The sequence below is a fragment of the Cryptomeria japonica genome, chromosome 10 (assembly GCF_030272615.1).
Source record: "Cryptomeria japonica chromosome 10, Sugi_1.0, whole genome shotgun sequence".
NCBI classification, from domain to species: domain Eukaryota; kingdom Viridiplantae; phylum Streptophyta; class Pinopsida; order Cupressales; family Cupressaceae; genus Cryptomeria; species Cryptomeria japonica.
The window spans coordinates 778,015,355-778,035,271 of NC_081414.1; positions in this window are offsets into that span (position 1 = coordinate 778,015,355).

Genomic DNA, 19,917 nt, shown 5'->3' on the forward strand with positions numbered 1-19,917 from the left:
TACCTTTCAAGTTGCTGCCTCTCTCAAGTAGATCTTCTCAACTCTGGTGTTGAGGCTTCTTGAGGTTCATGAGGAGGCTCATTATCGTGTTCTTCTTCAGAACTACTTGAACTACTTGAACTCTCCTCATATTCAAGTATCTCTGGAGATTATTGTTTGATTGGAGGTACTTCGACCTCAGCTTCTCCTTTCTTTTCTATTTTATGATCTAATGACATAGGCTTCATCTCATGAAAAATCACACTTCTACTAAATAAAACCTTACCAGTCACTGGATTCCAAAGTTTGTATCCTTTCACACCAACTCCATAGCCAATGAAGATACATTTTACCGCGTTGTTATCCAACTTAGATCTATTCACATCAGGCACATGAGCATATGCCTCTGCACCAAAAATACGTAGGTGCCTTAAAGAAGGTTTCTTACCAGACCACGCTTCCATAGGTGTTTTGTCAACCAATGCTGAAGTAGGGGAACAATTCAGCAGGTAACACGTTGTAGCAACTACTTCAACCCAGAATGTTTGTTCCAACCCAAATCCACTCAACATGCTCCTTGCTTTCTCCATTAGAGACCGATTCAACCTTTCAGCGACTCCATTTTGCTATGGAGTGTAAGGTATAGTCCTATGTCCTTTAATTCCATGATCAACACAATACTTGCCGAAATCTGCACTACAAAATTCACCACCATTGTTTATTCTTAAACATTTAATCCTTCTCCAAGTCTAATTTTCAACGAGGTTCTTAAACTCCTTAAACCGACTGAACACTTCTATTTTACTTTTAAGAAAGTACACCAATGCCCTTCTTGAATAATCGTCTACAAAGGATACATAGTATTTAGACTTAAACAAAGAAGGTACATCCACTGGACCAAACACATCAGAGTGAACATAATCCAGAATAGCAGAAGATTTATGAGAACTAGAATAAAATTGAACTCAGTTATGTTTTCCATAAATGCAGTGTTCGCAGAAATCAAACTCAAAGCTACAATCAGCAAGACCTTCAACCAGATTCTTATTCTTCAAGGCTCTTAAACCTTTTTCACCTATGTGGCCTAACCTGTTATGCTAGAGCATTGTTTTCTCAGCAGGAAGTTTTGCTTCCAACGAGTTTGCATTATGCATTCTTATAGTTGTCTTATCAGACTTTTTAGAAGTTACATTATAACATATAGGTTCAGCATTTAACTTATATAGTGTACCAATGCGATCACCCTTTACCAATACAATGGAACCCCTAGTCATCTTGCAACCACCAGACACAAATTTAACTTGAACTCCAGCATCATTAAGTTTACTTATAGAGACAAGGTTTCTTCCCAGACCTGGTATATGAAGAACTCCATTAATCCCCTTCACTCTACCATCTGGAAACTAAATTTTGATTCTGCCTCTCCCTACAATCTCCAATGTAGAATCACTAGCCAGATATACCTTTCCACCAACATACAGTTCATACTTCGAGAACCATTCCTTGTGGGATGTCATATGGAAAGATGCGCCAGAATCTACTAACTAGGTGTCATCTGAGGTAGGAATTTCCAAGGCTTCTACAAAAGCATCAACATCACTCTGAGAAGACTCAGTGTCAGAATATATCTTCTTCTTCTTCTCCTTCTTGCAATCCTTTCGGATATGCCCTTTCTCCCCACAGTTCCAACACTTCACCTTTGACTTCTTGCCTAGAGATTTAAAACTCTCTTGAGACTTGGACGTCCTTCCTTTCTTCTTGTCTTTGTCCTTCGATCTACCTTGAACAAAGAGTGCATCCTTTGTCATCTCAGAAGACTTCTTTCTCATTTCTTCTGACAAAAGAGTATTAACCACAGTATCCAATTTGACCTAGGTCGTGGTACTACCAATAGCCATCACTAAGTGTTCCCAAGAGTCAAGCAATGAACACAACAACATGCAACGTTCTTCTTCTTGAATGGACACACCAACAGAAGTTAACTATGCAAGAACCACGTTGAATGCATTCAAATGGTTTGCCAATGGTGTCCCTGCATCCATCTTCAGAGAGTACAATTTCTTCCTCAAGAAAAGTTTATTCACCAAGGATTTACCCTGATAAATGTCACCCAACTTCTCCCAGAGAAGATGTGCAGTCTTCTCCTCATGGATGTTTAACAGAATAGAATTTGCCAGACACAGCCTGATTAGACCCCTTGCCTTCCGGTCAGCTAAATCCCAATCTTCTTGCTTCATGCCTGAAGGCTTAGAAGTTGTAGTTACAACACTCAAGAGATCTCTGTCGATCAACAAGTCTTCCCCCTTGAGTTTCCAAAGTTCAAAACTGGAACCATTAAACTTCTCCATGTCTATGCATCTTGAGGTACTCACCATTTCAATCTGTAACACAAGTAGACACTCTGCAAGATTCCCATTGAGATAGAACTGACACAAAAAGCCAACCCAACCCAACAAGGATAACCAAATGGGACTTGGCTCTGATCCCACTTGTAAGGAAAGCAGGTGCGGAATTCGCTTCCCTAATGTCAATTTGCAGAGGAGAAAACATACTAGTGTAGACTAAATTTCAACATTTACAGAATATGGCACACGTGACACATACACAAAACCAACACAGAGAGATAACACACAGAGTTAATGTGGGAAAACCCTTTCGGGAGAAAAACCCACCACCAGCAAATGATCAACTTTATTATCAGTATGTAAAAACAATACAATATAGTCTCATCTGCAGATTTTCTTCACTCTGTTATACAGTCGTTCTAGATTGACATATGAAAATTTGGACTAAACTCTTTAGAGAACACACATCACCTCTTAGGCTTCACACATTCATTTGGATTACAGTCAGCTTCAAAACATCAAGCTAATCAACGGTTCACCAGAGTAATTGCACCAACGGCTCGAAGTCTAACCGTCTGCCTACATTGGTCTGCATTCATGAAAAACAATTATCCCACATGAAGTAGAGAACTAGGTCGGTTCTTATTTATTTACACCGACAGTCACATACTTAGTGTCTGAAAGTTAAACTTTTGGTTCGACCTCGCACCCGTAGTCGGTCTTTGCTCCATCGGCTATCGACACAGTATTCAAACAGAAAAGCCGATGGCCCAATGATACCCGATCACCTAAGGTGACTCCATTGGGTCACTAGTATAGCTTCTCAAAAGATACTCCGATCTCCAATGGCTAAGACTGGTCTCCATCAAAACATCAGAACAGGAACACAATTACTATCCCAATCTGCATTGCTAACTAAGAGTGGTCTCCATCAGAACATCGGAACAGGAACATAATTACTATCCCGATCGTTGATATCAGGAGCATAGACTCATCGGCTCATTAGACCAAATCCAAAACTGCTATCCTAATCTGCATTGCCAGCCTATAAGTCATTGGGTCATCGGAACATAGAGAAGAATACTATGCCAATAGATGAGACACTCCAAGACAAGGTAGAGCGGACTCATCGGGACATCGGCATGACATTCAGAATGTTGCTCTGATAGCTGATATGCGACCCGAACGCAAAAAAGGTGACTTCATCGGGCATCAACCTATCACTCCACAAGTCATTCCAATAGTCGAAGTTACCCTTATGACCAAAGTCAATTTCGTTGGGTCATTGGGATGACTTCAAACCTGCTATTCCAATACCCGATAGAGGAAAACTACATCGGCAAGAGTCATGCCAATAGAGCTCACATAATCCTTCATACTGTTTCATCCACAGGACTTAACCTGATCAGTATGGACTATTGTCAAGTGAATTAGAGGCACATATTCCAACAATAAAGACCCTTTGTAGTCTTAACTACAGTTTTCCACTCATCACCCTCCTTAATCCTAATTTGGTTGTATCCACTTTTAAGGTCAATCTTGGTAAAGTACTTGGCTTCTCCTAAAAAACCATTAGGTCTTCTATTCTAGGAATTGGAAACCTATATCTGATGGTGATCCTATTTATAGCTCTAGAATTAGTACACAATCTCCAAGTACAACCTTTCTATAGGGTTAACATGGTAGGTACAACACAAGAGCTAATGCTTTTCCTAATTAGACTTTGGTCTAAGAGCTCTTGGATTTGCTTGGCAATCTCAACATTCTGTTGGGGAGTCATTTTATAAGCTACCTTGTTAGGTAAGGATGCTCTAGGAATGAAGTCTATTTGATGGCTTATGGTTCTCTTAGGAGGTAAGGTGGCTGGTTGTCCATCACTCACTATGCCTTTGAACTTCTTCAACAAGTCTTGAACCTCTATTGGCAATTATGTCTGCTCTTTCTTGTCTTCCTCTTTAGGCTTCATTACTAGTGCAAACCCTATACCTTCACCTTCCTCAAGTGTATTCAAGAATTGCTTTTCACTCACCAAAAGAACATTGGGACATGCTGCCCTCTTCTCACTTTGCTCAAGGATAGACTAAATCTTGAATGTGACTCCATCTTTCTTGAATGAGTATGCATTCTTAGCTCCATCATGAATATCTTGTCTATCAAATTTCCATGGTCTTCCCAATAAAATATGACATGCATCCATGGGTAGGACATCACATAACACCTTGTCCTTATACCTCCCAAAGGTAAAATCCATCCATACTTGCTCATTAACTAGGACATGTTGTCCTTTGTTCAACCAAGTGACTCTATAAGGGTTGTTGTGAGGTATCCTTTGCAATGTGAGCTTGCTCACTGCCTCTTCTGACACAATGTTGTCTATTGACCCTAAATCAATGATCACTTTGCAATATTTGTTCATAATCTTGCATTAGATCCTAAATAAGGACCTCTTTGGCTTGGTTCTTCTCTGACCAGTTCTTTTATCATATTTGTCCTTATCATCAAGTTGTCACCTATCTCTAATTCTAAGGAAACCTCTAAAGTCTTGCTGCTTGAAGACTCTTCTTGAAGATAGTTCACTCTTCTTTCACCACCTTGTGATGATGATCCCTTCTTTGGACACCTATATGTTGGATGACCAAGTTGGTTGCAATGATAACACTTCATTGTTGCAAAATATGAGGAACCTCTACCTTGTCCACTAGATCTTCCTCTAAAACCACTGTTTGATCCCCTTTCTCTATTGAATGCTCCTTTACTAGTGCCACTCTCTTGTTTCTCAGTGAGTTTAGACTCACCTTGTGTCCTTTGTTTAGAACTTCTTTCTCCAAAGCCTCCCCTATGGCCTCTATTGTACCTTTTCCCCTATTGATGCTTCAGTCATGTCTTCTTTTAAGTTTTTCTTCTACCTTAAGGGCATGTTGATAGGTTTGATGGACTGTTTTTGGGCTCATTATACTTATTTCTTCTTGGATGTTCCACCGTAGACCATTTAGGTACGTAGAAAGCTTGAGACTCTCTTCTTCCACCACATGAGATTTAAGGCTAAGTTTATGGAACTCCTCTGTCTAACTACTGACATCAAGGTATTTTATCTTAATTTTTGGCTCTTCCTATGAACTTGCACTTCATAGTCATCGGGGAGATAGACATCTTTGATTTTCACTAACATCCCTTTCCAAGAAGAGATGGGTGCTTTGTCCATTTTCTTCCTCTCATCTTGCACAAATTTCCACCATGTGAGAGAAGCTCCTCTCATCCTTGACTTGGCTACCTTGGCTCTTTGGGCTTCAGTTATGTTTTCAAATTCAAAATGGTTCAACATGCCTTCTATCCATTCTAGGACCACTTATGCCTCCATCTTACCAGTGAGCAATGTCAATCCTTCTAGTGATTTACCACTTAAGACCTTCAATGGCTTCAAGAAAGGTTCTTGTTCTACGATAGGATCAAGTTCAACTATTTTATCTATCTCTAACACTTCTTTACCCTTCCCTTCTGGTCCTTCAACCTTTACCAACACTTCATCTGCCTTGGTTTCAATTTTACCAAACTTACTCTCCAATTGAATCAACTTCTCCTTCAGGAGTCTATTCTCTTCCTCCTGATCATCCACTTTATTTTCCAACTCTACATTGGTTACCATGTTTTTTTCTCCTACAGATTCCACTGAGGACATCTACTCATCTAGCCCAAATCTTATAGGCTCTGATACCAATTTGATGGGGTTCACCTAGCTTGCTCACACTGCACCTAGTTGGTGTTACTCAATTCCAACAACTCTCTAGGCCTATTTGCACTCTAAGACCTCCAAGTCCTTCTCAATCTCTTATATGTATTTCTTCTTAACCATTTCAAGGTGTTTTCTTCAAGTTTTTTAACTAGGAACCCTATGAATTCACAATGTTTCCCATGTGCTCATCATGGCTTTCTTGGCTTCAACTTGCCAATTTGACCTCCTACTATTGTGAGTTGATGAAGAGGTGTGAAGGTGGTTTATAACCTATTTTGAATACCTTTTGGGTCCTTTTTGAGGTTTTCAACCATTAGCTTTCTTATCAATTTTAATATTTTGCCTAGAAAAGGGCTACAAGGAATTAGGCCTATTAGGCCTCCAAAATCTGGTTTTCTAGGGCTTGAGAGAAAACTGTCCAAAAGACCCTGCAACAAGTTTGTACTTTTTTCAGAGATACACCTAACCCCAAGTGATTTTTGTGGTTCTTGTTCCTTATCCCATCGTACAATGCCCTAACCCAAAAATGAGGTTTTTGAAGTGTTTCTAGGCCTTCTAACCGGTAGTGACTAGTCAAGTTTGTGTTTGAGAAACAAATGGTCTTGTCAAGTCTTCCCCTTGCATTGGAAACTTTGTAATAACTTCATCGACCCCTCCAAAAGGTTATATTGTGATTTTGCATTCACCTCTGCACTTTGCACACCAAATTCCCCCTGTCTCCTCTAGCCGGGTTCCTCCTAGACTCACCTAGAACAAGGTGACAGTCATATCAAACTCCATCTCAAGAACTTGACCCTACATATATACAATATACAATTTTTTTCTTTCCATTTCCCAATAGGCCATGATGGTAGTACAGAGGGAATTCATGGGGAAACCATTTTAGACAAAATTGCTATGTACAAGCCAAAACTGGTTGTTTGCAAACAAAACCAAGAAAACACTAATACAACCTAAATTAAAATCTTGAAATGAAACAATGAAGTCTGAAACACACCAAAGAAACTCAATCCTTTACTAGATCAATGGATTCAATCCAATTGTTTTCACAAAATGAGCAAAATAAGCCAAAATGATGACAAACAGTCCAAAAATGAGTAGTTTCATATTGTTGATCTTACAAAACAAAGAATCGAACCTTTTTAACCATGAAAGAGAAGGTTTTTCTATTATTCCCCATGTGTGGAGGCATTCTAGGGTGTTGGGCTATCCCTAACTCCATCACTAAGCGTTTTAGGACAAAAATTGTCATGACAACTTTTTGCAACTTTACACTTTTTGCACTTTTTGCCTTTTCAACCTATGAAACCTATTCTAAGTCATTAATCATGAGTTTTAAAGAATTTTTAAGAATATTTTAACCCTCCCTAATGCTTATACCAAGTTTTGACACTTTTGACCATCAAGAAGGTCAATTACCTACTCAAACCACTACTTATGCAGAAAATGCAAACCTAGGAAGCAACTGACTCTACTAGGTTTACATTTGACTCAAGAAACTCACTCTTGGACCCTTCTAGAGTCCTTATTCAATACCTGACTTGGGTAAGGTCAGTACAAGACAGAATTGACAAAATACTAATAGCCTAGGTCCTAGGTGCTCCTACACCAATATTAGTGGATACATTATATGGTGATATTTTACTGTGATATTATGCTATGTTGTGTTATACTTTGATTTGAGTTTAAATGTATGTTGTTTACCCATTATTTCCTCATTGATGGTTAGATGTTATTTTATTGGATTATTGACCATAGACTAACATATTTACTTTATGCGTGAGATGCTTTATGTTTATATTATCATGTATGTGTGTAAGTGTATGGGGTGCAAGGAGATAATTTTATTTCACTCACTTCGGTGAGACAAGGAATGCCATGATTCTCCTTCACATGTGTGTCTACCATGTTTGAATATATATATGTGCAGGCATGGTTTGGTGATGCAGGAATTGTAGGTACAAGGTATTGACTTCACCTGGTTCCACAAGTCTGAGCGTACCTAAATAATGCAATGAAAGTGGAGGAGATAGTCTTAAGGCCCTATGTTTCACCCTTAGCCTTGCTCATCATTGAGTAGTGTTAGTCGTCAGTCAACCTTCCCTTTGTCAGTATGCGGGTCATGGTTTTGTTTTGTTTTGTTTTGTTGTTAGCATGTTATGCATTTTTTTTAAATTAAATTTAAAAACAAATGATTAAGTGTATTTTAATGTTTTAATAGATTTATCAATTATTTAATTTCATTAGTTAAAAAAATTGAATTGTTGATTTAATTAATGAAATGTTATATTATGTTTTCCTATTGTCTAAAAAAGAAAAAAATTATTTCATCTTTATGTATATTTAATGGTTAATTGATTTTCAATTTTTTTTTTTTAAAATGGGAAATGATTGAAATTCATTGTTTTGGAAAAGAAGTCAAAATTTTCTAATTTTTTTTTTTAAAGATTAAATTTGACCTAAAAGAGATATTTTGGGAGGAAATTCTCTTTCATGTGTAAATTTTTCAAAAATCATTCATTTTGCATTTTAGGAAATACTTTCTGGAAAATCTCTGTATGTGTGATTTTGGCTGGAGGAATTGTGTTTGAATATTTTAGTTTGAAGTTGGAGGTTTGCTCTTCTTCAACTGATTCTTCATAGAAATCTCACCAGGTTGATGATTTGAATCATTTTATTTTTGTTAAATTCTTGGGGTAGAACTTATTTATCTGTTAAATTTGTGGGTTATGTATGAAGTAATTTGATTTAGTGTTTGCAGTTTCCCTGTTTGATTGTAAGGATTTAATTTTTTCATTGTTGAAAATGGGGGGGGTTATGCTGCCAAAATTTCCATGATTTTGGGCAACCTGGGAACTGGGTGTGTTTTAAAATTTTTGGGTGTTGAAAGGAAAAAATTCTAAGAAACAAAAAAAAATCATATAGCCTAGATTTGTCTTCTTAAACCTATTAAAAAAATTGTTGTCAAAAGAAAAAAAAAAAAAAGGAATTGGCTGTTTATTAAATATTGTTGGGTTTTCAATTTTAATTTTCTGCTAAAAAAATTACATATTCTTGGTTTTTCTTTGATCTGGAAATTGGGGGTTAAAAAAAAATTTTAACAAAAAATATTTTAATGTATGTTGGAGGGGGGTGAGCGGGGGGGTGGGGGTGGCATATGGTGTTTTTTTTTTTTTAATTTTTTTTATTTAATAAAAAATTTATATATATGTGTGTGTGTGTGTGTACATACACACACACACACACACACACACACACACACATATATATATATATATATGTATGTATATATACACATACATATATATATGTATATATATATATATGTATATATGTATATAGATATATGTATATGTATGTATATATACATATACATATATCTATATACATATATACATATATATACATACATATGTATATATATGTAAATATGTATAAACACACACACAAATATATAAATATATATGTGTGTGTGTGTGTGTGTGTTGGAATCCAATAACACTGAGAGGGGGGGGGGGTGAATAAGTGTTATACTGGGAAGTCCAATTTTAGCCTTGTAAAAACATGCATACACCAATCAGTATACTGGTACATACAAAATTGAAAGAAGTAAAGAAACCAATAAGCCAATCATAAATGAGAACCATAACACACAAAATTATATGTAGAAAAACTCAAGAGGAAAAACCACGGTGGGATTTTTGACCCACAATATCAATCCACTTGCCATATGAAGATATATTACAAAATATAAGGGGCTTGCACTTGCTGGAATGCTCACAGACTAGAGCACACTGCTCAATCACAAAAGGAGCCACACTGACTACATATAAATCAAGACTACAATCCAGAGAAGTGTTGAACTACAAAAGATAGCATATTCTATTCTAGAATACAGTTCTGATTTAAGCTCTACCTGTTCAGGTTGTGAAACTCTAAACCCTTTGCCAGAATAACCCTTACATAAATATCCTCACATACATGATTTCTCTGACATATTTTGCATTATATCACATCCACATATCCATATTCTGCTATATCAAAATGATCTAATCCAACTGACCTATATACCCTATACAACTTATCATGCCTTATGTCAGCTTACAAAGATTATTACAATATCAAATTACATGTCAACTAGATAACATAAACACATGAATATCAAAAAACAATTGCCAATGTTGGATCCAAGAGATGTCGGCCTCCAATACCAATAACCTTATTCTTAACCATGTCATCCTGCATTGTCGATAACCAAAGAAATCCTTCTATCATGTCGGTGTTGGTATCAGTGTCAGTGTAGTGTCTATGAAGTGCTTACTGATACGTAGCTGAACCAAAACATGAAGCTGAAACAAAATATCATTTTGCCATTAATGACAACATAGTGAAACCAACCAATTGACTGTCAATTTCCAACAATCTCCCCCTTTGGCATTGATGGCAACACTATGTGAAAAATGGTCAAGGTTTCATCTACCGGTTTCATCCCACCTGCTCCCCTTGAGCTGAATATTCATCAATGCAAAATACTCCATACTCTATGTCTCCCCCTAATGTATACAACTCCTTCTATTCTCTTTTTCAAATCTATATCACTCCCTCTTTGACATCAATGCCATCAAAAAAATTAAAAAATATCAAAGATCCAAAACTATACAATGAGTATCCCAAAAATATCTTACCGGAGCTTAACAGATTAAAAAATTTCTACATAAGCCTTCTCCAATAGCTCAAGATAAGTATCCCAACCAGTTTTGAAAGTGTCGGAAATAGATATATGTCCATTTAGTATATGTATAAATGACTCTTTCTCACTTATCTTTTCCAGTGTGGGCTTTCCAACCATATCCATGCATTCCTTCTTATGTACACTGAGTGAATCCAACTGGGGACTCACCAAGCCTCTCAGACTTCTAGCTCTTCTTATGATTTCGTCTTTTTGCTTCTCAAGAATAGAAATTTGGGCTTCCAAAATCAAAATTTGACCATCAATGGATGTAGTCAATTAAGTCAATCCATCAAAAGAATTAGCTATATTTGCAATTTTCTCTTGAAATTCCTTTATCTTCTTATCCACATTAACTATAAGTACATTTGTGTTATAACATACCCTATATATATTTGTACACTGCTTCAAAGAATTATCTATCAGTTTCAGTTTTTCATCAATCTTCATCTTCTCAGATTCAATCTCCTAATCAAATGCAACTCTTTTAGATTGTGTGAATCTCTTCAGTGCTTGCTGGTTTGAAATCTACTACGAGGATTGAAAATCCTGTTAAATGTGTCCAGTAATTGTCTTAAGCTTTCCAGATGGGCTTGCTTCATTTTCACTCCTGCAATCCGAGACTACTCTATGTAAAAAAGTGATTGACTGATCAATAATCCCTTTATTTGTAGATCCCTCCTTCATTAATTTTTGTGCAACCTTCATCATGAGTTCAATAGGACTCATCTCGGTTATGTTTTTCTATACTACCTATGAGGTGTCAATTGACAACAATAATGGACCTGCTACTGGTTCCTTGCTGGATTCCCTTTTCTTCTCCTCTGATGATTTATCCTTTATAGATTCCTCACTTGAACGAGTGGCTTCATCACTTGGTGCAGTCTCTGTAACTTTCGGTTCCTCTATAGGAACTATAACCTCAACCTGTACATTTGTATCCAAAGGACTATTATCCTCAATATTAGTATCCTTTACATCATCAACCTTTTCTCCTTTTGTAATTGTCAGCATCTCAACATCTATCTGTACATTTGTATATACTCGGGACTTGATTTCCACTATCTTAATGTCCTTCAAAATTAAGGGTGAAGTACCCATAATACCCTTTCCTTTTCCTTCAACTAGGGCATTTGCAGTGTTTGTCTTTAATTCTGGTGAAGTAAATAAACCTCTATTCTCTCCTAAGAACTTAACCCATGCCTTTTGAGTCTCCTATATTATCTCATTTTCTCTTCCTAACATCAGACTGGTTATTCTATGTTTGCTATTAAAGACTTTTCTATCTGCCACCTCAAGTGTCCTTTCCCTTTCCTCTAGAGAAATAGTAACACAAACAATAACAACTCTTGAATTTTAATATGCTTGTCTTCTTGCATTGTTGACAGCCTCCTAGCATCTAACATATCATATAGTTCTATCGATATTTGGTCTTCAATTTCTATCAAGGCTTTCTTATAAATATCCAAATATAACAATACTGTTTCTTCTACCTCTCTTTGTTCAACATTATTTAAATGATCATAGTAAAACTGTACATTCTTTAACATGCCATCCTTAGTGATTTCATCTACTAACTCTGCACAAGTTTTTGGTGGAATGATAGTTACATTACCAGATTGAATAGCCGCATCAATGTCATTCTTATTATTCCTCTTTGCAGTATCAGATGGAGATGAAGGTGTTTCTTTAGGTGCTTGCTTCTCTACCGGTATTTTGAATGTAATCTTTCTAACCAGTTGCTTTTTAACTTCTACCTTTGTTTCCTCTATTTTCTACCTTACAACCCTCTTGAATTCTAGGGGTGTGTCATCCTTAGATTTAGACTCTGCTATAACAGGCTCAATGTGTACTTTTGGATTAATCCTCTTCCTACGTTTCTCTGGGACAATATCAATTAATATTGTAATGTTCTATGAAACCTTCTCAACAAATTTTCTAGCCTTTTCTTCCTACTTCTCTCTTTTCTTCTGGTTGAACTCTATTTCAACCTCTTGTGTTTTCTATTTTGTAGTACCATAGAGCTTCTCTGCCTCATAAATAGGTGCATCAATCAACATCTTTGCATAAGCATCAAGGATCTGTGCATCAACTTCATAGAACATTTCCTCAATCCAAATCTTCTAGGGCTTAACCGCTTCCATAAGTGTTTAATCTTTCTTCACCATGAAGCATGTGCCTGTTGAATATTTTTCAACAATATTCTTAGGAACCCTTTCCCTATACTTCATACATTTCTGGAATCCCTTAAAATATCCCCATACTTTATCATCTCTCTGACTACCTAAAGTAGCAATTGACTGTTTCAATTGTCTCCCTACCGTGATATCAAATGCCCATTGCCTCTTCCCAAAAATGGGAGTGTCATTCATGAAAAATAACATTAAGCAGACACTTAAGTTGCCATACCGAAAAGTTCCTTTCCTTTTACCTTTAGTCTTTCCTAGGTTTATTAATAACTCATCTAACATCCAACTACATAGATCCAATTTGTCATTCTCTCACCATTTTGTAAGCTGGCAAACTGCAGGAACTAGAAACAGAATTCAATCGGTTTGACTGAGTTACCTTATACCTAATGATCATGCTACCGAATTTGATGTCTGTGTTGGTAATAATGCTTTTTCTCATAGATCGCCTATCAGATGTCACACCAATGATTTTGTTGACATTATCACTCAAAACCTTCATATCTAGTCGTTGCCCAACCTATGGTAAACCAATGATTTCCCTAATGGTTTCCTTGGTGATCTTGTAAGGTCTATCTAACTAGATAAATTCTCAATGAACTCTGCTCAAAATATACCTAATTATTTCATCTTCAAATTTGGGAATGTCTAGAATACTGATAAAACCTAAGTCTTGAATGTGCTTATATGCCACTTTGATCTTTCTAGATTCTCCCATATGTTCACTTATGTACATGCTCTTTATTTTAGATGTCCCTAAATCATCAATGTGACAATGTATGTATACCCTAATATCTTCGACATAAACAATTGTTGGCAATTAACACTCAATTGGTTGGTTTCACTATGTTGTCATCAATAGCAACATGGTATTTTGTTCTAGCTTCATGTTTTGGTTCAGTTGTGTACCAGCAAGCACTTCATAGACACTACATCGGTACCGGCACCAGAAGGATAGAAGGATTTCTTTGGTTATCGACAATGCAGGCCAACATGGTTTAGACTATGGTTATCGGTATTGGAGGCTAACATCTCTTAGATCCGACATCAATAATATTTTTTGATATTCATGCATTTATGTTATCTAGCTGACATGTAATTTGATATTGTAATTATCTTTATAAGCCAACATGTAATTTGATATTGTAATTATCTTTTGTAAGTCGACAAAAGGGGTGGTAAGTTGTATAGGATATATAGGTCAGTTGGATTAGATCATTTTGTTATAGATATGGTGATGGATATGTGAATGTGATATAATACGAAATATATTAGAGAGATTATGTATGTGAGGATATTTATGTAAGGGTTATTCTGATACATGGTTTAGGGTTTTAGACCGGAACAGACATAGCTTAAACTGAAACTGTATTCTGGCATAGAAGATGTTATCTTAGTAGTTCAACACTTCTATGGATTGTAGTATGGATTTATATGTAGTTAGTGAGGCTCCATTTATGATTGAGTGGTGTGCTCTGGGTTGTAAGTCTTCCTGCAAATGCAGGCCCCTTATATTTTGTAATATCTCTTCATATAGCCAGTGGATTGATATTGTGGATCACAAATCCCACCGTGGTTTTTTCTCTTCGAGTTTTTCCACATATAATTTTGTGTGCTATGATTCTGATTTATGTGATTGGCTTATTGGTTCCTTTACTTCTTTCAATTTTGTATGTACCAGTATACCTATTGGTGTATGCATATTTTAATAAGGTTGAAATTAATTCTTTTGATATAACACTGATTCACCCCTCTCAGTGTTATTGGATTCCAACAATTAGTATCAAAGCATTGTGCTTCCGAGGAAGTTTGATAGCTTGAGGAAGATCCCAAATCTAGAATCCATGGATATAGGTTTGGGGAAACAACTTGAGATGACACTTGAAGATTATGATGCTGAAAGGTTGAAGAATTTAAAGCTAGAAGATGAATTGATTTCTACTAAAGAGTTCATTCTTGTCCTACAAGAGAGGCTATCATTTGTTTAAGCTAGGAGGAAGGAACTTTTTCAAAGACAGGATGATGAAGACATAGATGCACTTAAGGAAAAATGTTAGAAATTGAGTTAGGAAAACATGGTTATGAGAAATTAAATGCAAGCTATAACTATGAGAATATCTAAGGATATTAAGGACCGAAAGAAAAATGAAGAAAATCTTGTTGTATCCCTGAAGAACAAATTTGAAGAATGTGGTAGGTTGGTTCATGAGAATGATATGTTGAGAACTAATTTAGTACAATCCCAGAGTCATGAACAAGAGATTAAGAGATAGATAATAATTCTGAGAGAAGATCTAACTACTGCAAGTGAGTATAAAAAAAAATTCAAGATTAGCTCAGCACAACTAGATGAGTTGTTGAAGAGACAAAGGTAGATTGGAGATTCCTGTGGACTTGGATTTGAGCAAGGACAGAGTTCCGGTATTTCTAATGAAGATCAAAACCATAAGGCACCAGTAAGGAAATTTGATGCTTATACATTTAATGGTACATTTTTTGTTTGCAATAGATTTGGTCACATGGCTAGATAATGTAGAAACAGAGAAAATCAGAACCTTGATTTTGCTCCTACTAAATGTTCTAAATGCAATAAGTATGGTCATAAGACAGAAGATTGCAGAATGAATGTTAAATGCTATGCATGTAGAAAGTTTGGATACATAGCTAATTAGTGCAGGTCAAGCAATTTCACCAGTTTTAGCAAAGCAATTCAAAGGAACAATGTTACATGTTATGCATGTAATGAGGTTGGACATATTGCTCAATTCTATAGAAGCATAAATCTACCGGTTGGTAATGGAGGATCAAATGAGAAAGGGAAAGAGAAGGTTAGTGAAATCCAACAAGATCATACTCAAAGATGGGTTAGGAAGATTGAAGAACAATCATCAGATGGAAATGCACCGATTACTTATCTGATAGAGGAGGTTGCTCCTGCACCAGTAGGTAGCTCATCCAGTAACTGAGGAAGATGCCTTAGGGGTAGGAAAAATTCATGAAGATGTTGTATATTCCCCAAGAAGAGAGTTTGGAAGATGTGAACCAGACATTGGAGATGCTTATCCAGCATGGATATGTTTTGTTCAAGATCTGATATCTCACCGACAATCATTAATGTCAATGGAAGATTATAGTTTGTCTTGGAGGTTTAAAGGTCAAATTCACTTCATTATTGATCACCTTGCATTCAAAGTGATTTCAGAGTGATTAAGAGTGACTAAGAGCAATCAAAGGCATGTCAGAGCAATCAGATTTCTTCTTGAGCAATTTCACTGGCGACTGGAAGAATTTGTTAAGGGTTTTCAGTGGAAGTGATCAACAGGTATTTATCTTTAAACATAGAAGCGAGATCATCATCTATTACTATCTTTGCTGCAAATTTGACTGTAGTAGAGGTCAAGGACTGCCCTAGGCCAATTTTCAAGCAGTATCTGCATGTGGCTACCCTAGAAGATTCAGTTGGAGTATTTTCCCATGTTCTAGAGGGAGTTGTCTATGTTGAAGATGTTAGGGCATACATACATTATCACATTGAGGACTTGGTAACATCTAAAACAAAGGGAACGTACATGAGCGAGCTGATGGGAGAATCTGGAAAGATCATATCAACATACAAGCACATTGAAGACTTAGGGTTTACCAACATTCTACACATCCCAAAATTCAAAGATGAGATAATTAGGTATATTTTGAGTAGAGTACATAGGGAGTTTATCTAGTTGGATAGAACTTACAAGATCACCAAGGAATCCATCAGGGCAATCACTATTTTGCCATAGGTTGGGCAACATCCAGACAAGAAAGTTTTGAATGATTACATGAATAAAATCACCAGTGCAACATCTGATAGGAGATCTATGAGAATAAGAACTATTAGCGACATGGAAATTAGATTTGGTAGCATGATCATCATATATAAGGTAACTCAGTCAAATTTTAGGAGAAAATTGCAAATATAGCTAGTTCTTTTGATGGATTGACTTCATTGAATGCATCCATTGATGGTCAAATTTTGATTTTGGAAGAACAAATTTATGTTCTTGAGAAGGAAAGAGACAAAATGATAAGAAGAGACAAAAGTTTGAGAGGCTTGGTGAGTTCCCAACTAGATTCACTTAGTGTGCATAAGAAAGAACATACGGATATAGTTGGAATGCCCACACCGACAGAGGTAAGTGAAAAAGAGTCATTTGCACATATATTAAATGGACTTGTATCTATTTTTGGAACTTTCAAAATTGGTTGGGATACTTATCTTGAGCTATTGGAGAAGGCTTACCCAAAAATTTTGAAATTTGTTAAGCTCCGATAAGATATTTTTGGGATATTCATTGTATAGTTTTTTTTGGTTCTTTGACATTCCTTTTAGAATTTTTGACGGAATTGATGTCCAAGGGGGAGTGATATAGATGTGAAAAATAAAAGAAGGATTTGTATACATTAGGGGGAGATATGGAGATATGGGAGCATGGAGTATTTTGTATTAATGAATATTTAGTTTAGGGGAGCAGGCAGGATGGAACTGGTAGATGAAACCTTGACCATTTTTCACATGAGTGTTGCCATCAATGCCAAAGGGGGAGATTGTTCAGAATTGACAATCAATTGGTTTGTTTCACTATGTTGTCATTGATGGAAACATGGTATTTTGTTCGGGCTTCATGTTTTGATTAAGTTATGTACCGACAAGCACTTCACAGACACTACACCGACACCAACACCAACATGACAAAAGGATTTATTTGGTTACCAGCAATGCAACTCGACATGGTTTAGAATATGGTTATTGATATTGGAGGCCGACATCTCTTGGATCCAGCATCGACAATGGATTTTGATATACATGCATTTGACTTATCTAGCTGACATGTAATTTAATATTGTAATTATCTTTGTAAGTTGGTATAAGGTATGATAAGTTGTAAATGATATATAGGTTTGTTGGATTAGATCATTTTGATATAGATATGGTGATGGATATGTGAATGTTATATAATGTGAAATATATCAGAGAGATTATGTAAGTGAGGATATTTATGTAAGGGTTGTTCTGGTAAAGGGTTTAGGGTTTCATACCAGAACAAATAGAGCTTAAACTGGAACTGTATAATGGCATAGAATATGCTATCTTAGTAGTTCAACACTTCTCCGGGTTGTAGTCTAGATTTATATGTAGTTAGTGAGGCTCCATTTGTGATTGAGCAGTGTTCTCTAGGTTGTAAGCCTTCCTGGAAGTGCAGGCCCCTTATATTTTGTAATATCTCTTCATATGGCAAGTGGATTGATATTGTGGGTCACAAATCCCACTGTAATTTTTTCACTTTGAGGTTTTCCATGAATAATTTTGTATGTTATGATTCTCATTTATGTGATTGTCTTATTGGTTTCTTTACTTCTTTCAATTCTATATGTATCGATATACCAGTTGGTGTATGCATGTTTTAATAAGGTTAAAATTAATTCTTCTGATATAATACTGATTCACCCCCTTTTAGTGTTATTGGATTCCAATAACAACCTCCTCCGGAACACGCAAAAATGCTCCAATTGAACCTTCCAGGGTAGCCACATACGGATACCACTTGAAAATTATCCTGAGGCAGTCCTTAACCTCTACTATAGTCAGATTTGCAAAAATCATTGGAATAGATGATGATCCTGCTTCCATGTTTAAGAATAAATACCTAATGATTGCTTATGGTGAAAACCTTAACAAATTCTTCCAGTCGTCAGTGAAATCTCTCAAGAAGATATTTGATTGCACTAAATAGCCTTTGATCACTTAGAATTGCTCTTAATCACATTGAATCACTCTGAATGCAAGGTGATCAATAATGAAGTGAATTCAACCTTTTATCCTCTGATAAAAACCCTAATCTTTCATTGACATCAATGACTACCAGTGAAAGATACCAGATTTTGAACAAAACATCTCCATGCCGAATAAGCATCTCCAATATCTAGAACATCTTTCAGAACCTCCTCCCAGGACATATGCAACATCTTCATGAATTTTTCCTACCCCTAAGGCATCTGCCTTAGTTACCAAATGAGCTAACTACCGGTGTAGGAGTAGCCTCCTTTAGCGGATAAGTAACAGGTGTATTCCCATGTGCTGATTGTTCTTCATTCTTCCTGGCCCATCTCTGAGTATAATCTTGCTGGATTTCACTAACCTTCTCTTTCCCTTTCTCATTTGATCCTTCATTGCCAATTGGTGGATTTCTGCTTCTATAGAATGTAGAAATATGTCCAACCTCATTACATGCATAACATGTAACATTGTTCTTTTGAGTTGATTTGCTAAAACTGGTGAAATTTCTTGACCTACACTGATTAGCCATATGTCCACCACATGCATAGAATTTAACATTCATTTAGAAATCTTGTCTTATGACCATACTTATTGCATTTAGAACATTTACCGAGAGCAAAACATATACCATTAAATTTATATTGCCTAGCCATGTGACCAAATTTATTGCAAGCAAAACATATACCATTAAATTTATAAGCATTAAATTGCCTTACCGGTGCTTTATGGTTTTGATCTTCATTAGCAATACCGAAACTTTGTCCTTGCTCAAATCTAAGTCCACGGGAAATTCCAATCTACCTTTATCTCTTCAACAACTCATCTAGTTGTGTTGAACTAATCTTTTATTTTTCTTTATACTCACTTGCAATAGTTAGATCTTCTCTCAGAATTATAATATGTCTCTCAAGCTCTTGTTCATTGCTCTGGGATTGTACTAAATCAGTTCTCAACATATCATTATCATGAACCAATCAACCACATTCTTCAAATTTGTTCTTCACGGATACATCAAGATTTTCTTCCTATTTTTTTCGATCCTCAATTTCTTTAGACATTCTCATAGTTATATCTTTCATTTCATTTCTCATAACCATGTTCTCTTGACTCAATTTCTGACATTGTTCCTT